Genomic DNA, 13,254 nt, shown 5'->3' with positions numbered 1-13,254 from the left:
CTATATATATATTTTGTATACTTTCTATGTACCTTCTATACCTCTTTAAAAATGAAAATAATCAGTAAAAGCCTAAAACATTCTACTAATAGCCTTTTTTCACTAGATCAAAGATTAATAAAGCCTGTTGATTTCTGAGACGCAGGAAAAAAACGAATCCAGTCAATCTAAGAAATGCTGGGTTGTTTTAATATAATATTGAGTTAATCTTTTCAGTTAAATTTAAATGACACTTTATGACCCAACAGTTGGATTTGACCATATTTGAACCAGCATTAGGTAAAAACAACGCAGCATTTTTTTGGGGTATAAACGTTGTACGTATATACATCATGATTTTAATCAATTAGAAAACACATATTTTGCTATTTTTAGAAACATTCTGTAAGGCTTTATAGACACACACAGAGTGGTATGAAGAATTATAGTTTGTTTAGGTAATATTTTAGGATGTTTACTCATAATTTTTCAATGCAGAATCTGCAGTTTATTTAATATTTAACAGTTTTTTTTTGTTTTGTTAATCAAGATACATTCACTTGTGAATCAAAATGACACATTAAAGTGTTTTCTGGCATTTTTATTTTATGATTAAAACAAGATCAAAATGTTTTGATCAAACATTTTTATTTTTAGTTTTTACACTACAGATATCTAAACATTTCTTAAGCATTTATATTAGAAGTAAAATACATACAAATATATCAATAAAAACATCGAGGTCAGAAAAGTAATCTTAATTAAAAAAATTTTGTCCTTCGAAAAGTATTTTATCTTATTTTAAGATATGTTTACATGATTTTTAATACTTTATATACCTTCTATACCTCTTTGAAAATGAAAATAAGCAGTAAAAGCCTAAAAATATTCTACTAACAGCTTTTGTTCACTAGGGCAAAGGTTAATAAAGCCCCTTGATTTCTTAGATGCAAGAAAAGACTGAATTGAAAATTCAGAAAAAATAAATTGATACCTAAAATTAGATTTAATGATTAAAATTTAAAACAGAATATAATGGATTTTGAGGGAGGAGTTAAAAAAACTGAGTGGCATAACGAACTAGAGTAGGCATATTTTATTACTTAATGTTGTAGTAATAATTATAGTAATTATGGTAATATTTTAGGAAGTTTTTACTCATGTACTGTAATAAAATTTAATACAGAAAATACATTTTAATGGAAAATCTGCAATCACATTTACCAGGTAACTACAAGATACTTTTATTTGAGAATCAAAACGACATGAAATTTTTATTTCACGCTTAAAACAAGAACAAAATACCAAAAATTTATTTAGTTTTCCTAGTATTTATATTTGTTTTCAATTCTTACAGAAGCATTTACATTAGGAACAAAATACATACAAATAAATCAGTAGTTAGAAATATCTGACCCTGAGGCCATAAATGTAATCTTAAATCAAATTTTTTTTTTTTTTTTTTTACAATTTTTCAGACATTTTTCCTATTTTTCTGTACTAAAAATAAGCATTCGCTAATTTTAAACTTAAATTATTTTATCACAGTTTAACAGGTACATATCCTCATTTACACACATTTATATATTTTAGAATTTTTATTTACCTTCTATACCTCTTTAAAAATGTAAATGATCAGTAAAAGCCATGAGATAGTCTACTAAAAGCCTTTGATCACTGGGTCAAAGGCGTTAAAACTTGAATATTATTTGTTATTCCAGCCTGGTCTGGGATTACAGACAGCATGAGGTGATGGAGCTCAGCTTGCGTTTGCTTGCAATGTTTTGTTTCTGGTCTTCGGTCGTCAGACGAACGCACCAATGAAAATGATTCACTGCAGAATCAATGACTCACTTCATTCCTAACCTATGAACAGTTCACACTAGAGGCCTGCTGTCGTAAATACAGCAGTGTTTATTCATTACTGAATTAAAGCCATAATATTATTTTTTATTTATATAAAAAAGGAGAACATGGTTAGTTTTAACTAGTGAGACGGAGTGTGTTTCTTCAAGTTTATAATGATTTTCGGTTTGGTTTTATAGAAAACAGGAAAACACCATAGACACTTTAAAGTGGATCTATTATGTCCTCTTTTACAAGATGTAAAACAAGTCTCTGGTGTCTCTAGAGTGTGTGTGAAGTTTCAGTTCAAAATACCACACAGATAATGTCTTATAAGTCTCTGAAACTGGCCCTTTTAGGCTTTGATTCTAATTGTGGTGTTTTGGTGACTGTTGCTTTAAATTTAAATGAGATTGAGCTCTTTTTAAAAGAGGGCAGAGCTATAAATGCCTGAGTGTCAGCATAGTGGCAGATTCAAATACAAGACTAACCTCCTATGCTAATGAGGGAGAGATGGTCACTAGTGGGCGGGGCTTTCCCCCTCTGATGACATGTACAAAGGGGGAATTCAATCAAATCAGAATATTTTTATCAAGTCTGATTATAAAACATAGAATTCATAATTTTTTACTATTAGAAACTGCTTATATTCACAGACTGCTGCCACACAACTGTTTAAACCACTTATAAGCGTGATGTTTGCATAATAGGTCCCCTTTAAAGTCCCAGTGAAATCAAAATTAATTTTTTTTAGACTATTATGAATAGTCTAAAGGCATGTGTGCTCCAAAACAGTGACACAATTCATATTTTAAAGATTCACTTCCGGCCAAATAAAACAACTGTATTTGTGATGTCACAATCCTTATCCTTCAGTTTCTAATTAAATCTTCTGACCAAACAAATGCTTCAATTGCTGATGCTGAAATTGGTCATTTATTCACGTTAATATGTTCAAACCAAGGGTTCACCTTAACTGAACTGTGTTGATCTGAACTCCTCATTAAATGAAGCACTCAGTGAAGTTGAACTTATTTTGTACATTGGATTCCACTTTAATGAAAATAAATTAAACAAACTCAATTAATGTAACCATTTAGAAGAAACCGGCATGTTTTACTGTAGATTTTAGACCTATGGCGCCGCCATCTTGTAATGTCACTGTGTCTGACGTCACGGGGTTGGTTCCGTTCACTTAGCACAACCGAAACAATGGAAGTAATGGAGACTGTAAAGTCTAATTTAACTCAATGCATGAAGTTGAGGACGTGGAGCCGCTGCAAATACAAGCATCAGATGTGTGTCTAATATAAAAGTATATATATTTATTCTATTTTTCTTTTTTTCCCCTTTTAATTACTGATCTTTATTAAGAGGAGACTACAAGCGAATCCTGATCTCAGCATTTGCAGATGAGAACAGCTCTCAGGTAAACAATAATCCTCCTTAGACACAGGGCTCGAAATTAACTTTTTTATTTGGTAGCACCGGTGCTCCCAACTTCAAATATTTAGGAGCACCAAAAAATTTTTAGAAGCACCAGAAAAAATTTAGGAGCACCCACCAAAAATGATTGAGCACCGCTGCAAATTGTTTTTAAAGGGATTTATTGTATTTTAAAACAACATTAATAGGACTGACAAAAACCAGAAACAACTATCTAACTAATGCTGCGAAGACATTGATATTTGTGTGCAATAATTCCAAAATGAATGTCTAATAATTAGGCTATAGAATATTAATGATGATAAAAAATGACAATAATAGTAACAATGAATTCCATTTCTCATTATGATACTGCCTTGAATGTGCATGAATGTAGGTTATCTGCTATAAAAAGTCTGTTACTTTATGAAAAATAATTGTATAGTTTGCATCAAACAAAAATGAAGCATTGCAGTAAGAAATATTGATTTTGTACTGCTGTTTTTATATGCATGTCAATTTAATAAATAATATTTCTGCTACAAAACAAACAAAAGATTATAATAAATCATTCAGTTCAATGATGAAAGCTGCAAAGCAGTCATCAGTAAATAAATAAAAAAATAATACACACCTCAAAAAAAGAATAGACAAGAGAAAGTAAGTAAAGTCTCACTTCTATCACTCTTTAAAAGTTTTGGTTTCAGCTTGTGTCAATTTAAATGTTCAGGCTGGCTGATCTTCATTTTTCTGTGTAAGTGGAAAAGCAGGCGAGTCAGCCGACCCAATTTATGAGCAGGCAGAGCAGGATTCTTGCGCTAACCATCGGCGCAATACCGCCGTTTGTTATGAGACGCAGTTTCAGTGTAAACTTAGTAAAGGCAAGCTTCTTTGTCGATGTTATGTACAGTATTAGATTTGACTTTTAGCGGACATTTGCTCTGAACACGCAGTGAATGCAACGCATGAGATTCGGGCACCTTCTTCAAGAAGCGCGTACTCGATTGATCTCAGCTGGCGGATCATTATTCACCACATGACGTGTCATGATCGCTCTCATCTGCGCCTCAACTTTAGGTGGGGTTTGCAAACCTGTGTACTTTAAGTTTTTACTCTTCAGCCGTTTGCATTGCCTGTGGTCATAAATGCTCCTTCCCTGTCATCTGACAGCGGAATACCTTGAATGATTGACAGCTAATATGAACCAATATAGCGGCAGGGAAGAGCGATTCAGCACGTTTTAGAAAAAACCAAAACAGGTCGCACTACAACCATTATCTGCAGTCGCACTAATGCTCCCAGATATATTATGAGGTCGCATAGATTAATTTTCGGGCGCATATGCGACCAAAATGGTCGGAATTTTGAGCCCTGAGACATGTAAGTTATTGTTGTCGAGAGTCGCGTACACTGTTAATTCACACGTGACTCCAGCTGCGCTCTCACAGAGAGAAAATGAAAACAAAACTTAACTGCAGCAAACTATAAAAGCAACACTTCACGCTTGTTTTGCCAATACAACGTGGCATCTCTGTCACACTGTAAGACCTAATAAGACACACTCTGGCACGGATATCCAGTCTGCACGCTGGAATACACACTATTATGTCATGACCGTGACGCAGCTTCAAAAATTAGTTTCAAACCGGAAGTACGAATTTGCTTGAGACAACGCAAAAACAACCAATTTACACATATAAGACTGTCAACAGCTCAAAACATGTGTTTTGGTGTTTTGTGACCCTTTAAGCTTCTGACACCCGCTTGTAGCACAGAAGAAGAAGACAAAGTTGACACGCTTGTTGTTATGGATGGTTCAAGCAGCAGCTCCAGCTCTAGCGATAAAGAAATGATTATTGTTAACCAGTGCAATAAGCAGCTCCACGTTCATATCGCCTCTGGGCATCTTCTTCAATGTGCGCTCGCATTGACAGTTTTGCGCTTGAGCGCCTCCATGTGCTGTTTATTGTAACTTCAGCAGCTCCGTGCACATGAACTAAAGTGCTTATCCGACTAGTGGAGAAGGTTTTGATGTGGCGCGTCAAAATAAAAAAACGAGCATGAGGCGTCTTTTAAAAATGACGCTTTTGCGCCTGCCGTTTTGCATGTTGGTGTGCACAATCACATTGACGCCCTTTATTTAATCACAAGGCGTTAAACGTCGATGGAAAACACGAGCAAAATGTCTCGGTGTGCACGGGCCTTTATACAAGTGTTGAATACTTTACTCACCCATCAACATGATTTCTGCAGGAGTCCTGTATGATAATGAAAACTACAACTTCCATGATTCCACACTTTTCATCAAAATATGACTTTGTTTGTTGTGAATATGCGCCCTCTTGTGGCCAAAATGACATACTGTGCCTTTAAGAACTAATCTGCTTCACTGTATCTGACCGAAGAGCTTGCCCAGATTGGCTAATCAGGAGGACTGGGAGAATTTCTAGTGGGCCAGTCCAATTTTTGGCTACGAGGGCTGGTGTTCCTAGCTGCTAGCACTCTCAGCAGTCGCACTTTTTTCATTTATTTATTAATTTGATTATAGCCTCACTCTTTTTATGCAGCCTGCAGGTTAATGACGTAACTATCATTCGACCCCAAACAGCGGCACCTTAGTGAAAATAAGAATTTAAAATAATTAATATTAACGAGTATTACACCTGCTAAATAAAAATCAGATGATTCACTACATGAATAAATATGACATAACTTCATCAAATCTAAAAACGGGAGAAAAAGATTTAGCTACTCTTTAATGTTCTCATATTTATGAAAAACATTTGAAGTTCTAAAGCAGCAGTTTCCTTAAAAAAGGCGCGATAGTGTCATTAAAAACTGAATTGGAAATGACGTTATTTTAATATAGTCAGTAGTGAATTGAGGTGGGCAGATCTAAGGCTCGAAACTCCAAGGCTGAAAAGGAATCCCACTCCAGCCCTGCCGAAGAGTAACTGGAAAATACAAAGCTTGACAGTCAAATTTACATTTTATTAATCATCACATCATCAATATTAGCAACTATTGACTTATTACACATCATATGTTACAAATGATTTACACACGGTACACTGTTAAACAGTCTGTTAATGTACATTATACAATAATGTGGCTGAAATTATCCCTTCAAAATGCATTATGGGCACTCACAAAATGGATAGTTACATTCCTGCTCGCTGATTGGTTGATTCAGTGTGTCCACAGTGATCAACAGTGTCATTAATTGAATTTGCTTAATAAAATAAAAATTGTATTATTATTATTGTTAAATGAGCCACATGAAATAAGCCTTTTTTTACATTCGTACCATCGGTCAATGCAAAATAAATTAACTGCTAACAAAGAGAAATTCTGTGTTTACTAATCTTTGTTAATGTTCATGTTAGCTCAGATCCATTTATAATATTAATATAGTAATAATGCATTAGTAAAAGAGGAAATTAATATGAACTAAGATGAATGAATGACATATTACGGAATGTTATTCGTCAGTTCCTGATAACAAAAAGGAAAATATAAAAATATATTAAAGTTTTTATATTTGTTTGTGCAAAACTATTAACAAAACATGATTAATTTATTTAAGATAAATTATTAGAATAGGAATTATGAGAATTATACGGTTGAAGATGAAATTAGTTTTATAATTACATTTTAATTCGGTAACACTTTATAATAACTACACACTATAAATCATTTATTAAGCATTAGCAAATACTGAATTCATTATCTGTTAAGCATTAACTCTACATTAATAAATGTTAGTAAGCAGTTCATAACGGCAGCTACAAATGCTCTATCTTTGACTTACAAACATATTTAAAACGTGCTTAATAATTGTACTTTCATACTTTGTTAATGATTTATTTTTCATTACTAAATTAAGCATTGCATTATTTACAAACCATTTGTATTTAAGAGTAGTTGAGGGTTTTTAGGATCATTCAGAGTGAGTTAGTAAATGATTAATAAACTATTGAAATCAACATTTATATATCTTATTATTCAGGCATATATTAATGGTTACTATATATAGTATTAAATGCTTTATTAACTCCATCTAGTTTTGTGACCTAATCTAAAGTGAGGACTATTTATGCTTTATAAATCCCTTATAAATGACAAATAAAGGCTCAGTTAAATTCTAATCAAGAAAAATGACATTATTCATTCCTATTCAATTAAAGATACACAAATGAAACTGTACTTCAATTGGAAAATAAATCTTTGCAAGCTCGTCTTAAATAAAATCACTGTACAGTTTAAACATTGCATCTTATTATAATGTTAAATTATTATATTGTTGTTGTTTTATCCAGTTGGATGTCATATTTTGACACTGCTGTTATTCAGCAATGTTTAAACTTTACAGTAATTTTACTTTTTAGAAAGATTGCAAAGATTATTGCTCATTTGATTCTGAGCCTTTAATAGTCATTTATAAGGGATTTATAAAGCATGAATAGTCCTCACTTTAGATTAGGTCACAAAACTGCATGAAGTTGAGTTAATAAAGCATTTATTAACATATTAGTTAACTATTATTATATGCCTGAATAATAAGAAATATAAATGTTGATTTCAATAGATTATGAATCATCATGAATCAACTCATTCTGAATGATCCTAAAAACCCTCAACTACTCTTCAATACACTGGTTTGCAAACAATGCGATGATTTATTTTTCATTACTAATATAAGTAACTAAGTATGAAAATACAATTATTAAGCACATTTTAAATATGTTTGTAAGTCAAAGATAGAGCATTTGTAGCTGCAGTTATGAACTGCTTACTAATGTTTATTAATGTAGAGTTAATGCTTAACAGATAATGAATTCACTATTTGCTAATGCTTGATAAATGATTTATAGTGTGTAGTTATTATAAAGTGTTACCTGTAATGCTTTTTAAAAAATATCCCAAGTGATGTCTAAGAGAGCAAAAGTTTTTATTCACATTATTACCTATTATATTTTTTCTTCTGGGGAAAGTCTAGTTGGTTTTAGTTTAGTTTGAATAAAAATATATTTTTAAAAATGGAAAACATGCTAAGGTCAATATTATAAGCCCACTTGAGATTTTTTTTTCACAATTACTTAACCTACTTTGCTTAATTAACCTAGTTTAGCATTTACATTGCACTTTAAGCTGAGTACTAGTATCTTACAAAATTATTAGTAAAATATTATATACCGTCATCATGAATTAAACAAAAGAAATTAGTTATTAAAACTAATATATTTAAAAATTAACTTGAGAAATATTTTTTAAACTTATACAGATTTCATTAGAGGGCTAATTATTTTGTCTTCAACTGTATGAAAAAAAAAATAAAGCCATTATGACCTGTTAAATATTCCCCGTCAGATAATCTTCCATGACTGATGTTTACAAACATAAGAACACACTGCATCTGATTATAGACATTACGCAGTGCCCATGAGGCGTTATGAAGGGAGGGAAAACAAGCTCCGCCTCTCGTGATGATGTCATAATGAGAAGTTTGTGTTGGAAGCACACTTAAGTCCTATCACGGAGCTGCACGAGAGAGTCTATGTACTGTACATGGATTGCATTCATACTGTACGCTCACAAGGATCACGGCTCATGCCAAAAACCGCGGCTGTGTTTTGAATATCATACCGTCAGACTACTGAACTAACTTTACAGTATGCATATACTGTACACTGAATATACTGCTTACGGTGAACCACGTATCCCACAATGCACTCATCTTGACTTTGTTTCTTGTGCTATGCATGTAAAATATAAATCTTGACTGCTTAATAAAACATGCAAAGCATTTTCTACTCAGTGAATTGTTTTATTCTCCAGTACAAATGTGTAAATGTTCAGAAATCAAAATGCTTTTACTTGAGAAACAAAATTACATTTTATTTTATGCTTGAAACAAGAACAAAATGCTAATTTCTGCCATAAAAATGTGATTATTAATGAATTTCACAATGCACTGCACTTAACCTAGTATTACTTTCCAGTATGATGCATAGAAAATAGCTAGCTTTTGTTGCATATTTTAAATGTTTTGACACGGTATGTGCGTTTTGCAAGCAAAATGTGTCATTTTGACCATGAGCGCTGCTGTTTAGGCCTGTGTGTTAACTGTTTTGAAAATGTGGAGTTTCAGTTGACGGCTGCATCAAAGCAATCAAGAAAAACTGTAAAGACGGTGGAAGGTCTGTGTTGTTCTGTGCCAGCATGGATGGAGGAGGTCAGTAATGGCCTATACGCCCAACAGATTAGAGTTTTAGAGATAGAGTTTTCTCTAATATTTACTGTATTTTATTACTTTTGTCTGTTTTTTTTATTGTTTTTTTTTTACAGTGTTTCTGTTTTCAGCCACAGTTTGAAAAATGTCATGAATTCAATATAAATTTAATCAAAGCATTTCTTATTCTGGATCCAATTCTTTGCAAAAAGGCAAATTTGACAGCCCAAATAGAAAGACAACACATGACATTGGCAATAGGCTGCAAGGACAAGCAATGGTGCACTGATTCACATTGAGTTCTGTATATTGTATTTTGTTCTTTGAAGGTAAAACTAGCTTTTGGTGCATATTTTAAATGTTTTGACACGGTATGTGCGATTTGCAAGCAAAATGTGTCATTTTGACCATGAGTGCTGCTGTTTAGGCCTGTGTGTTAACTGTTTTGAAAATGTGGAGTTTCAGTTGACGGCTGCATCAAAGCAATCAAGAAAAACTGTAAAAACGGTGGAAGGTCTGTGTTGTTCTGTGCCAGCATGGATGGAGGAGGTCAGTAATGGCCTATACGCCCAACAGATTAGAGTTTTAGAGATAGAGTTTTCTCTAATATTTACAGTATTTTATTACTTTTGTCTGTTTTTTTATTGTTTTTTTTTTTACAGTGTTTCTGTTTTCAGCCACAGTTTGAAAAATGTCATGAATTCAATTTAAATTTAATCAAAGCATTTCTTATTCTGGATCCAATTCTTTGCAAAAAGGCAAATTTGACAGCCCAAATAGAAAGACAACACATGGCATTGGCAATAGGCTGCAAGGACAAGCAATGGTGCACTGATTCACATTGAGTTCTGTATATTGTATTTTGTTCTTTGAAGGTAAAACTAGCTTTTGGTGCATATTTTAAATGTTTTGACACGGTATGTGCGTTTTGCAAGCAAAATGTGTCATTTTGACCATGAGTGCTGCTGTTTAGGCCTGTGTGTTAACTGTTTTGAAAATGTGGAGTTTCAGTTGACGGCTGCATCAAAGCAATCGAGAAAAACTGTAATAATGGTGTCATTTTCAAAAACCAGCACTTTAATAAACTCAAATGTTTTTCTTCTAAGCAAATTCTCATAATGTTGATGCATTTCTCAGAAAGCAATGCATATTAACTTATAGTCATTTTGCTTTGCAAGTAAAAGCATATTTTAGAATTTTGTACTACAAGCAGTCAAAAATACTAAGAAAAAAAAATATTTTTTTTGCTGTGTGCAATAAGCAGTATGAATCGTTTATCATTGCACGGTTTCAAATGAATAAGTACATGATGATTAGTATGCAGTATGCAGTATTGCATTCTGAGCACAGGCTCTATTACTTATTAAAGACATTTATTACAGTCGCAGTGAAGTGATCTTTGAACAGTGTAAACAGTATTTACAAGCACACACAACCTTCACTTTCACGTCCACGTGCCATTAACTCAGAAGTCTGTAAGTCAACATGGTCAGCTTCCTTTTTTTAAGTGCAGCCTAATTATTGCTCTGAACGTCATTACATTAATGTTAATATGCATCATCATCGCTGCGTTAAAGGAGTCCTGTCATGCTTTTTCACTTTTTGGATGTCAGTGTGATGTGTGTGTGACATTTTTATTATTAATGTAATATTCAACATTAATGCATTTTTAACAAAAAGCCATTTTTTGAGTGTTGGATACCACTTGTTGAATAAAACTGAAAACAAAACAAAAGATCTAAAAGGTTACAAATCCACTGCAAATTTGAGATATTTCAGTGTTAATAAAATCTGATTCAAGGGTTCACACTTAGCTGATGATTGATAGTAAAGCTAGTTTGGCGTGCTGTCCCGGGAGAGAGCCCTGAGCTTTTAAGATCCTCGAGCCCTGGGCTCCCTCTCGTTGCAAGGCGAGAGAGGAGTTTGAGCTCAGGTAGATCTCGATGACTCCCCTTCTTGCTTGTTGTAGCTAAGTGTCGGATATGTATGCTGAAAGGTGTACTCAGAGTTTAGCTAATGTATTTTGATTAATTGTTAAGAGTGCTTGTTTTTGAACTGTGGGAGGAAACCGGAGGACCCGGGGAAAACCCACGCGACCACGGGGAGAACGAGCAAACTCCGCACAGAAATGCCGTCTGGTTTGGAAAGGAATTAAACCAGGGGCATTCTTGCTGTGAGGCAACAGCGCTAATCGCTGGCCACCATGACGCCCGTCTGAAAAGAGGGAAAGTTGGGTTCGGTGCGGGCGTTTCTTCTAGACGAAGATATTGAGATGAGAAAAGGTCTGGTTATTTATAATGAGTTAAGGATCGTCTGATAGGATAATCAGTCATTAGCTAAAGTTGGAACAGCTGCGAACAATCATAAGCACGTGATCCTCTCGAAATTTGTTTATAAATAAACTTCACTTTGGGAGAGAACTACAATGCACGTGTTGTTTGGGCTACAGTTTAAGATGTCACAAAGCAGATAATTTTAAAGTAAATCCTGAAAAGTTTTTATGATTTCTTTTTTATAAACTGCAGAACACTTTGCTGAGAAATGATCAATATTCTCAGGGTCTGAATCTGGCTCAAATTAATATTTAAATCAAATATTACAATGGCTCAGTGGTTAGCACTCGAGATCTGCAAATTTCTGAATAAAGTGCGAGAGCGGTTGGTAACTGGTTTCATTTTAGACGGGAGCGGGCGGGCTAACAATATCGCACCCGACTTCCGAGCGAGCGAGCACGCGTATGTATGTGTGTGAACGAGACAGCATAATGCTGCGTTTAGCTTGTTTATTGCTGTGTGTGTGTGTGTGTGTGTGTGTGTGTGTGTGTTTGTGTGTGTGTGTGTGTGTGTGTGTGTGTGTGTGTGTGTGTGTGTGTGTGTGTGTGTGTGTGTGTGTGTGTGTGTCACTTGATTGGTGCTTATGTGTTTGCGTGTGTGTTTATACAGACAGCTTGTTAAAGGCTGTCTGGACCCTGTATAGCTAGGTGGTTTTTGGTTTTGTCCCCGTTAGCGGGAACGGGTACGGTGGGTAGAAAACGGGGCAGGGTGGGCAGCAAGACAACAAATGCTGAATATAAACGGGAGTGGTCGGTTTCGAGCTAAAACCTGGCGGGAGCGGGATTCAAAATTGAGTCCCGCGCAGATCTCTAGTTAGCGCTGTCGCCTCACAGCAAGAAGGTCACTGGTTCTAGTCCTGGCTGGGCCAGTTGGCATTTCTGTGTGGAAGGGCATCCCGCTGTGTTAAACATATGATGGAATATTTGGCAGTTCATTCCACTGTGGCGACCCCTGATAAATAAGGAGGGACTAAGTCGAAGAAAATCAATTGAATGAATGTGAAGAAAGAATTTTTAGAACCCCCACGTGCAAGAGCATGTTGTTGTACACCCCCAAAACAAAATCAAGACTTTGTAAAAGAGCATAATAGGACCCCTTTAATCAAGATTTTAGAGAAGACGAATGACCTATAAGAGCATCTGGAGAATGGTTAATATGATATCCAGTCAGAAGGCTGTTTTCATGGAGAGTTGTTTCATACTGTTTTCTTGAACCGACAGTTCACCCAAAAAATTAGAATTGGCAGTAAATTTACTCACCGAGAAACTTCTGTGTCAGAGCATTAAAGAGCATTATTTAAGCTGAACTATGGTCTTTAATGCTTCATAAAACTCAAGTCAATGGCTACCAACACTCAAAAAAATACACATACAGAAAAACTAATGTAATACCCATGTCTCCCGATGAAAAGAGGTAACCATCCTTGTCCTCATTGTGTGA

General features: G+C 34.4%; 1 protein-coding gene across 1 annotated transcript in view; it reads left to right on the top strand.

Annotated features, from left to right (window-relative positions):
• The window catches only part of pip5k1cb (phosphatidylinositol-4-phosphate 5-kinase, type I, gamma b), a 754,787-nt gene that overhangs the window by 726,242 nt on the left and 15,291 nt on the right, over positions 1 to 13,254 (top strand). The window lies entirely within an intron of this gene.

This window comes from Danio rerio, chromosome 2, assembly GCF_052040795.2.
Source record: "Danio rerio strain M-AB ecotype USA chromosome 2, GRCz13ab, whole genome shotgun sequence".
NCBI lineage: Eukaryota > Metazoa > Chordata > Actinopteri > Cypriniformes > Danionidae > Danio > Danio rerio.
Note: the sequence above shows the minus strand (reverse complement) of the source record. Positions and strands in the feature narration are given on the sequence as shown.